The sequence below is a fragment of the Schistocerca cancellata genome, chromosome 9 (assembly GCF_023864275.1).
Source record: "Schistocerca cancellata isolate TAMUIC-IGC-003103 chromosome 9, iqSchCanc2.1, whole genome shotgun sequence".
Lineage (NCBI taxonomy): Eukaryota > Metazoa > Arthropoda > Insecta > Orthoptera > Acrididae > Schistocerca > Schistocerca cancellata.
Genome location: NC_064634.1, coordinates 422,412,958 through 422,422,456, shown reverse-complemented (window position 1 = coordinate 422,422,456; position 9,499 = coordinate 422,412,958). Strand labels below are relative to the sequence as shown.

The window sequence follows — 9,499 nt, the reverse complement described above, 5'->3', positions numbered from 1 at the left end:
GGGGGGGGCGCACGAAGGGCAATAGACAGGTGGGGTGAGAGATGGAGAGGGAAGGCAAGTCAGGAGAGAGTGCAGAGACACAGAAGGAGTCCACATGAGAGGGATAGGTGTGGAGGTGGAGGAAAACCACTCAGAGGAAGTGAAAGGTGCCCTGAGGAGTAGGACAGGGGAAGGTAGGGTTAGAGTTGGTAGGAGGGGTAAAAATCATGGTAAAGTTCATCATCCGGTAGGAGCAGCCACTGGAAGTTGCACTGGGAAGAGGTGGTGTGGTGATGGAGAGACATTGGGACACAATGGTAAAGGTGCAGCAATGGGCTGGGGTAGAGAGGCTAGAAGATACCAGGGAGTGGGGGGATCAGTGTCTAGAGATGATGTACAGGGTGTGGGCGCAGTTGAGGAAAAGGAGAAGATCGGAACAGGATGAGGTGATAGAGAATTTGAGGATGGGGTGGAATGGGGTAGGAGGTGGACACAAAAGGTGAGGCAGAGTGCATGGTATTCAAGGATTTGGTGGGCTTTATAGAATCTTGGAGGGGCAGAAATTCAGGTGATACTGGCATAACAAAGGATGGGGCAGATCAAGGATGGTGGAACATCGCAGTCCCCATGCCAGCTAGACAGGAGTTTCAGGAGGCAGTGTCGTTTGTGGGCTTTGTGTTGGATAATAAGGAGGGATGACAGGAGAGGAAGGAAGCAACAATATGGACGAAATTGATAGGCAGGGCGTAGGTCTGGAGTTTAAAGAGGAGCCCAGAATGCCAGACACAGTTGTAGGTGTTCTGGAGGTTGAGGGAAACAAAGATAGGAGTGACAGGAGTTCAGTTGCAGGAAAAGAAGATTGGTAAGGTTAAGGAGCTGATCGTCTGCTAAGAAGGAGGTCTGGAAGCAACACTGTGTAAGAGGAGAGAGGTGGTGCTGGTTAAGGTGGCAGTGGGAGAGGGTGGACATGAAGACCTTACTGAATATGCACGTGACGTAGATGAGACGATAGGAAGAGGTGTCAGAGGGGAGTTTGTTGGGTTTAGGGAACAGCAGGACATGGGAAGTTTTCCACAGGTCAGGGTAAAAGCCAGTGGAGAGGAAGACATTAGACAGGGTATCAAGGGGAGTGAGGAAGGTGATGGAGATTGCTTGAGGTGGCAGTAGGTGTTGTTGCTTGAGGTGGCAATAGGTGTTGCATTTGGAGCAGAGGATGAGTTTGTCATTGGGTGCATTAATGGGAGTGTTTATGTCTGAGGGGGGTAACTCATTGAAGTACTGGAAACTGGTGGGACAGAGGGATTGGTGTCTTCAAGGACTATGGGGAAGAGGGAGTAATCAAAATGGGGATCGTCAGGAGTTGAGAACTTGAGGTTGGGAAGCAAAATGGTTAGCCTTACTGAGGTTGTCAGGGAAGGGGCGATTGTCACAGACAGAAAGATAATGTGGGGCAGGATTGATACTAGTAAGGCAGTGGAAGGCATATCAGTACTTGGAGGAGTTGACAAGGAGGGCAGAGTTGAGGCATGTACATGTCTGGCGCCATTGTGGCCTTTTTTTTTGCTGTGAGGAGGCTTCAGACAGGTTGTTGCAATTTCCAGTGGCGGTGTATCCCAGTCACAGGTGCAGAGGAAGGAGAGGTAGAGACTGCAGTATTCACGGAGAAGAAGAAAGACCTGTGGAAGAAGAGTAGGTTGGAGAGGGTGGATAAGTTTGGTAGGAACATGGGCCTCCACAGATTCAGTGATGGTATTCTGGAGGAAGGTAAGAGGCAAGGATGATGCCAGTGAGCTGGTGAAAGGTAAGTGAGTGACTTTCGACCTGTGAGGCCATGCGTTCCCAGTAGGCATCCCAGTCAGCACAACAGTAGTCATGGATGGATGGACGTCAGAGGAGCAGCAGGGTGAGAGGGTCGAGGTGATGGGCTGAGGAGATGGTGAGAAGGACTGGGAGGTGGACACCACCAATAGTGATATGACCAAGGAGGTTTTGGGAAGCAAAGACAACATGTGGAATGAAGTTACTTTCAGTAAGTGTGCTGTGGGAGGGAACTAGGTCACCATGGAGGGTGCCAAGGAACTCATACCACAGCTGAAGGGTGGCAGGGTCATAGCTGTGAAATGTTGAGGTTAGCAGCAATCACATAGGTGGAAAACATACTGTCAACATGGGAAATGAACTCGTAGAGGAGCTGTGGGATGGACATAGATAGTGGCATACGTGATGGTGAGGAAGGAAAAAAAGGCATCGAGAAGAAGGTGTTCAGTTGAGTCATTGAGCAGTGGTTGTGGCAAAACAGCAATATGTTTGAGGTGGCTGATAGTGATGTGGGTTGTCAGTGCAGTGAAGGAGAACGTGGTGAAATTGGACCAAGGTTTTGTTAAGGATGAAGGAGTTGAACTGGTGCTGGGACAGGGTAAGCATGAAGAGGTATTTGCTGGCAGGGAGGGAGTAAATGTTTAGGTACAGGAGACAATATTGTTGAGACGTCAGGAGGTGGGAAGGGAGAGTGGAAGGATGGGGAGAGAGAGGATTAAATGAGTGTGTCTAGATGGATAAAGGTGAAGTGGGCCTGGTTGTGGGAGTATTTGGTGTAGGTATTCAAATGAAAGGGAGATCTGCTGGAGGATGTGAGGGCAGTGGAAGGGGTGAATACTCTGGAGGATGATGGTCGGGAACTGGATGATGTCTTCAACCATAGGAGTAGGATGGAGGAATTGTTGGGGTGGATGTGCTGGTCTAAGTTCTAGGGGACTGATGACCTCAGATGTTAAGTCCCATTATGCTCAGAGCCATTTGAACCATTTGAACTTCACTGGCGTACAGAACAAACATCAATTGTGAAGCACCAACAAGGACGTTTGTCTATCTACAAACATCAAAAAAGTTTTGCATCCCCAGATTCCCAGAAATCCTGAACATAGACGTTGACTGTGGATACTGTATCAGAGACACAGTCCATTTGGCTGTTCAGACATGTCACTAAACCCGCCCAAAGATGTAAACAACCATGCATGAGCAGCGCCTATTGAACGGAGGGGGTCCGACAGCCGATCAGTTCCAGTCATTCCACCAGGAAGGAGGTACACGTCTCGTGTTGTCTGTAGCTCAACCATGTCTAGACGGTCAATACCGTGGTTCGATCGTGTCCGCATTGTTACTTTGTGCCAGGAAGGGCTCTCAACAAGGGAAGTATTCAGGCGTCTCAAAGTGAACCAAAGCGATGTTGTTCGGACATGGAGGAGGTACAGAGAGACAGGAACTGTGTATGACATGCCTCGCTGAGGCCGCCCAAGAGCTACTACTGCTACTACCTACTGTTTATGGCTCGGAGATACATTGACCAAACCGCCACCATGTTGAATAAAGCTTTTTGTGCAGCCAGGGGACGTGGTGTTACGACTCTGTGCTCAATAGGCTGTATGATGCACAGCTTCACTCCGTGTGTCCATGGCGAGATCCATTTTTGCAACCACGACACCACGCAGCGCGGTACGGATGGGCCCAACAACATGCCGAATGGACCGCTCAGGATTGGCATCACGTTCTCTTCACCGATGAGTGTCACTTACGCCATCGACCAGACAATCGTCGGAGACGTGTTTGGAGGCAACCTGGTCAGGCTGAACGCCTTAGACACACTGTCCTGCGAGTGCAGCAAGGTGGAGGTTCCTTGCTGTTTTGGGGTGGCATTATGTGGGGCCGACAAAGCCGCTGGTGGTCATGGAAGGCGCCATAACGACTGTACGATACGGGTATGCCATCCTCCGACCGACAGTGCAACCATATCGGCTGTATATTGGCGAGGCACATCTGGTGAATGACTTACTTCAGGATAACGACATTGCTCAACTAGAGAGGCCAGCATGTTCTCCAGATGTGAACCCTATCGATCATGCCTCGGACAGATCGAAAAGGGCTGTTTATGGACGACGACGTGACCGACCAACCACTCTGAGGGATGTACGCCGAATCGCCGTTGAGGAATGGGACAATGTGGACCAACATGTCCTTGATGAACTTGCAGATAGTATGCCACGACGTATATAGGAATGCATCAATGCAAGACGACATGCTACTGGGTATTAGAGGTACTGGTGTGTACAGCAATCTGGACCACCACCACTGAAGGTCTCGCTGTATTGTGGTACAACATGCAATGTGTGGATTTCATGAGCAATAGAAAGGGCGGAGATGATGTTTGTGTAGATCTCTATTCCAATTTTCTGTATAGGTTCTGGAATTCTCGGAGACGAGATGACGCTAAACTTTTTTGATGTGTGTATATTAATGGCTTTTTTAAAAAATGAGGGCATTACTTATTGAACGACCCTCTTTTTTTCTTGATTGCATTTCAGTTTCTCATTGAGGTGCGCTGGCAGCAGCATATGCGCTGCTCTTCAGCCGAAAGACATAGAATATAAATTGAAGACATTGAAAAATAACGTAAAGAATATGGTGTACATAGATATAAAAAAGGGGGGAACTTTATGGAAGCCAATAGTCAAATAGGGGGTGACTGTAAACAGGAGATAAAAACCGTAAAATGGTAGCGCACACAAAACGCCACACACTGGGGACAATAAAAGAACACAAGGCGAAGAATGACCATAGCATAAAAATATCGATGGACAGTGTCGCACATAAAAATCGCTCACAGCAGCACTATGTAAAGTCCAGCACACAATTAAAACCACAGCTCTCGATGCACAGGAGAACAGCACCAAACCCAACACTGATGTAGCACACTGATGATGATGAGCAAAACACAGGATCTGCCTGGGGCATGCAGATGAGGGAGAAGGGAGGGAGCAGTGGTAGAGTGGGGAGATGGATGTGGGCGTGTCGAAGGGGGCTGGGGAGGGAAGGACGTGTGAGGGACACAGTGGAGGAGGGGGTGCAGGGACTCATGGGGGAAAGGAGGAAAATCCGCTCTGGGAAAAGGGGGGACCCTGGAGAGGGGAAGGAACAAGGGCAGCTTACAGTTGGAAGGAAGGGTAGATGTCACGGTGAATTTCAACATTCGGGAGGTGCTGGAAATTGCCCTGATGAAGGAGGGTGTGGAGATGGAGAGAGGGAGAGATACAGCGATAGAGGCATGGCACCTGGTGGGGTTTGGAGAGGTATGAGGAAACCAGGGGGTGGGGTGGATCAAGTCTGCAGACAGTGTGAAGGATGCAGAGATGTTGGAGGAAAAGGAGTTGGTGGGGAAAGCGGATGAGGTCAAACAGAAGCCATGTGGAGGAAGGAAGGCAGATACAGAAGGCAAGGAGGAGCACATGGCATTCGGTGTGGAGATCCAAGCAACGCTGGCATAACAGAGGATATGACGGATGAGGGATATGTAGGTGTGGAGGAACAACCCTCGTAGCATGCTAACTTTTTTTTCTTTATTGCATTTCAGTTCCCCATCGGGGCGGGCTGGCAGCAGCATATGCGCTCCTCTTCATTCGAAAGACATAGAACATACAACAGAAGACATTTAAAAATAACATAAAGGAGAAAATATGGTGTACATAGATTAAAAAAAGGGGGAAACTTTATGGAAGACAATAGACAAAAAGGGGGTGACTGTAAAATGGAGATAAAAGCCGTAAAATTAGCGCACACACAAAACCACACACAGGGACAGTTAAATGAACACAAGACATACAATCGTTGCGTCACAGCAATAATGGTTGGCAATTTTTACATTAGGACATGGAATGAACGTTTGGGCAAGCGTGGGCGTGACTTGGTTGCCTTGTCTCATTATTTCACGTAATTTTTGTAAGATGTATGGTTATAATGCCAACGGCCATACCATGTTGATTACACCGGTTCTCGTCCGATCACCGAAGTTAAGCAACATCGGGCCCGGTTAGAACTTGGATGGGTGACCGCCTGGGAACACCGGGTGCTGTTGGCTCCCCTTCATAATCCTCCCCCCATGAACCATGGACCTTGCCGTTGGTGGGGAGGCTTGCGTGCCTCAGCGATACAGATAGCCGAACCGTAGGTACAACCACAACGGAGAGGTATCTGTTGAGAGGCCAGACAAACGTGTGGTTCCTGAAGAGAGGCAGCAGCCTTTTCAGTAGTTGCAGGGGCAACAGTCTGGATGATTGACTGATCTGGCCTTGTGATAATAACCAAAACGGCCTTGCTGTGCTGGTACTGCGAACGGCTGAAAGCAAGGGGAAACTACGGCCGTAATTTTTCCCGAGGGCATGCAGCTTTACTGTATGATTAAATGATGATGGCGTCCTCTTGGGTAAAATATTCCGGAGGTAAAATAGTCCCCCATTCGGATCTCCGGGCGGGGACTACTCAAGAAGATGTCGTTATCAGGAGAAAGAAAACTGGCGTTCTACGGATCGGAGCGTGGAATGTCAGATCTCTTAATCGGGCAGGTAGGTTAGAAAATTTAAAAAGGGAAATGGACAGGTTAAAGTTAGATATAGTGGGAATTAGTGAAGTTCGGTGGCAGGAGGAATAAGACTTCTGGTCAGGTGACTACAGGGTTATAAACACAAAGTCAAATAGGGGTAATGCAGGAGTAGGTTTAATAATGAATAGGAAAATAGGAATGCGGGTAAGCTACTACAAACAGCATAGTGAACGCATTATTGTGGCCAAGATAGATACGACGCCCACACCTACTACAGTAGTACAAGTTTATATGCCAACTAGCTCTGCAGATGACGAAGAAATTGAAGAAATGTATGATAAAATAAAAGAAATTATTCAGATAGTGAAGGGAGACGAAAATTTAATAGTCATGGGTGACTGGAATTCATCAGTAGGAAAAGGGAGAGAAGGAAACGTAGTAGGTGAATATGGACTGGGGCTAAGAAATAAAAGAGGGAGCCGCCTGGTAGAATTTTGCACAGAGCACAACTTAATCATAGCTAACACTTGGTTTAAGAATCATGATAGAAGGTTGTATACATGGAAGAACCCTGGAGATACTAAAAGGAATCAGATAGATTATATAATGGTAAGACAGAGATTTAGGAACCAGGTTTTAAATTGTAAGACATTTCCAGGGGCAGATGTGGACTCTGACCACAATCTGTTGGTTATGACCTGTAGATTAAAACTGAAGAAACTGCAAAAAGGTGGGAATTTAAGGAGATGGGACCTGGATAAACTGAAAGAACCAGAGGTTGTACAGTGTTTCAGGGAGAGCATAAGGGAATAATTGACAGGAATGGGGGAAAGAAATACAGTAGAAGAGGAATGGGTAGCTTTGAGGGATGAAGTGGTGAAGGCAGCAGAGGATCAAGTAGGTAAATAGACGAGGGCTAGTAGAAGTCTTTGGGTAACAGAAGAAATATTGAATTTAATTGATAAAAGGAGAAAATATAAAAATGCAGTAAATGAAGCAGGCAAAAAGGAATACAGACGTCTCAAAAATGAGATCGACAGGAAGTGCAAAATGGCTAAGCAGGGTTGGCTAGAGGACAAATGTAAGGATGTAGAGGCTTATCTCACTAGGGGTAAGATAGATACTGCCTACAGGAAAAATAAAGAGACCTTTGGAGAAAAGAGAGCCACTTGTATGAACATCAAGAGCTCAGATGGAAACCCAGTTCTAAGCAAAGAAGGGAAAGCAGAAAGGTGGAAGCATTATATAGAGGGTCTATACAAGGGCGATGTACTTGTGGACAATATTATGGAAATGGAAGAGGATGTAGATGAAGATGAAATGGGGGATACGATACTGCGTGAAGAGTTTGACAGAGCACTGAAAGATCTGAGTCGAAACAAGGCCCCCGGAGTAGACAACATTCCATTGGAACTACTGACGGCCTTGGGAGAGCCAGTCCTGACAAAACTCTACCATCTGGTGAGCAAGATGTATGAAACAGGTGAAATACCCTCAGACTTCAAGAAGAATATAATAATTCCAATCCCAAAGAAAGCAGGTGTTGACAGATGTGAAAATTACCGAACAATCAGTTTAATAAGCCACAGCTGCAAAATACTAACACGAATTCTTTACAGACGAATGGAAAAACTAGTAGAAGCCGACCTCGGGGAAGATCAGTTTGGATTCCGTAGAAATGTTGGAACACGTGAGGCAATACTGACCTTACGACTTATCTTAGAAGAAAGATTAAGAAAAGGCAAACCTACGTTTCTAGCATTTGTAGACTTAGAGAAAGCTTTTGACAATGTTAGCTGGAATACTCTCTTTCAAATTCTGAAGGTGGCAGGGGTAAAATACAGGGAGCGAAAGGCTATTTACAGTTTGTACAGAAACCAGATGGCAGTTATAAGAGTCGAGGGGCATGAAAGGGAAGCAGTGGTTGGGAAAGGAGTAAGACAGGGTTGTAGCCTCTCCCCGATGTTATTCAATCTGTATATTGAGCAAGCAGTAAAGGAAACAAAAGAAAAGTTCGGAGTAGGTATTAAAATTCATGGAGAAGAAATAAAAACGTTGAGGTTCGCCGATGACATTGTAATTCTGTCAGAGACAGCAAAGGACTTGGAAGAGCAGTTGAACGGAATGGACAGTGTCTTGAAAGGAGGATATAAGATGAACATCAACAAAAGCAAAATGAGGATAATGGAATGTAGTCAAATTAAGTCGGGTGATGCTGAGGGAATTAGATTAGGAAATGAGACACTTAAAGTAGTAAAGGAGTTTTGCTATTTAGGGAGTAAAATAACCGATGATGGTCGAAGTAGAGAGGATATAAATTGTAGACTGGCAATGGCAAGGAAAGCGTTTCTCAAGAAGAGGAATTTGTTAACATCGGGTATAGATTTAAGTGTCAGGAAGTCGTTTCTGAAAGTATTTGCATGGAGTGTAGCCATGTATGGAAGTGAAACATGGACGATAACTAGTTTAGACAAGAAGAGAATAGAAGCTTTCGAAATGTGGTGCTACAGAAGAATGCTGAAGATAAGGTGGGTAGATCACGTAACTAATGAGGAGGTATTGAATAGGATTGGGGAGAAGAGAAGTTTGTGGCACAACTTGACTAGAAGAAGGGATCGGTTGGTAGGACATGTTTTGAGGTATCAAGGGATCACAAATTTAGCATTGGAGGGCAGTGTGGAGGGTAAAAATCGTAGAGGGAGACCAAGAGATGAATACACTAAGCAGATTCAGAAGGATGTAGGTTGCAATAGATACTGGGAGATGAAGAAGCTTGCACAGGATAGAGTAGCATGGAGAGCTGCATCAAACCAGTCTCAGGACTGAAGACCACAACAACAACAACATGGTTATAATTCTCATCATGTATTCACCAACTTATGTTTTACGTTTGAAAATGACGACGTAGTTCGTTGAAACCGGTAATGTAACCTCTTTTCTGAAAGAAAAAGTTTTATGTAGTGTGACTATCGCTTCACTATTGTCTTGTCAAACTAACATTTAAGTTATATTTTAGTCACACTCTCTACGACAATTATGTCGGAATATAGAATAGCTACAAAAGTGTCATGTGAATATAACTGCATTTTCTGTTGTGGGTTGGCAGGAGAGCCAACATCGGGTTACTAGAGGAAGCCAAAAGGCACCCGT

The 9,499-nt window shown here is 46.0% G+C and overlaps 1 non-coding gene across 1 annotated transcript; it reads left to right on the top strand.

The window, feature by feature from the left end:
• The first annotated feature begins 5,768 nt into the window (after nt 1-5,768).
• On the top strand, nt 5,769-5,887 carry LOC126101983 (5S ribosomal RNA). The gene has a single exon (XR_007522685.1). It is a non-coding gene; the product is annotated as a 5S ribosomal RNA (ribosomal RNA).
• The last annotated feature ends 3,612 nt before the right edge of the window (nt 5,888-9,499 follow it).